The 670-nt window shown below is 41.8% G+C and overlaps 1 protein-coding gene across 1 annotated transcript in view; it reads right to left on the reverse strand.

The window, feature by feature from the left end:
- LOC107754601 (potassium/sodium hyperpolarization-activated cyclic nucleotide-gated channel 2-like) overlaps nucleotides 1-670 on the reverse strand; it is a 54616-nt gene that overhangs the window by 9242 nt on the left and 44704 nt on the right. The gene's annotated exons all lie outside the window — the stretch shown is intronic.

Consider the following 670-nt stretch of genomic DNA (forward strand, 5'->3'; position numbering starts at 1 on the left):
TCACGCGCCAGCTGTTGAGAATGCGCTCAGGACAGTTCAGACATTGCAGTGCATCAGAGGTAAAAAACGATATAATTACTGTTCAGTTTCTTGCACAGACCGATCGTATTGTGTCTTTACACATCGATGTATCGTCACGAGCCGCAGGGTTTAATTTGGTTTTGTTTGTGTATGTTTGTTTGACTCTCAAAGCTGTGACTCCCATTCACTTCCATTATAAGTCTGACAGACTGCAACGGTTTGAGTTAAAAATCTTTGTTTGTGCTCTACTGAAGAAACAAAGTCACCTACATCTTGGATGCCCTGGGGGTAAGCAGATAAACATCAAATTTTCATTTTTGGGTGAACTATCCCTTTAAGTTCACTTTCTAAAGGGGCCAAACAGGTTGCTGAAGAAACATCCATGTCAGCATAATAACGTTCATGTTTTCTGTCATTGCTCTAAGCCAGGTCCATGTTCTTCAAGCAATGTACGACCCCCAAATCCCAGCCTCAGATCATTAGTTAACATTGACGAGCCAAACATCCCTCAAACTGTGTTATTTCCAGAGACAGAAAAAGAACATTAATGATGGAATGATTTAGGCAAAACAAAGAAAGCAGGTCAGAGCGGAGGCATTAGCATAATCGTGTGTGTGTGTGTGTGTGTGTGTGTGTGTGTGTGTGTGTG

Source organism: Sinocyclocheilus rhinocerous, unplaced genomic scaffold, assembly GCF_001515625.1.
Source record: "Sinocyclocheilus rhinocerous isolate Xijiao unplaced genomic scaffold, SAMN03320098_v1.1 scaffold472, whole genome shotgun sequence".
Taxonomy (NCBI): domain Eukaryota; kingdom Metazoa; phylum Chordata; class Actinopteri; order Cypriniformes; family Cyprinidae; genus Sinocyclocheilus; species Sinocyclocheilus rhinocerous.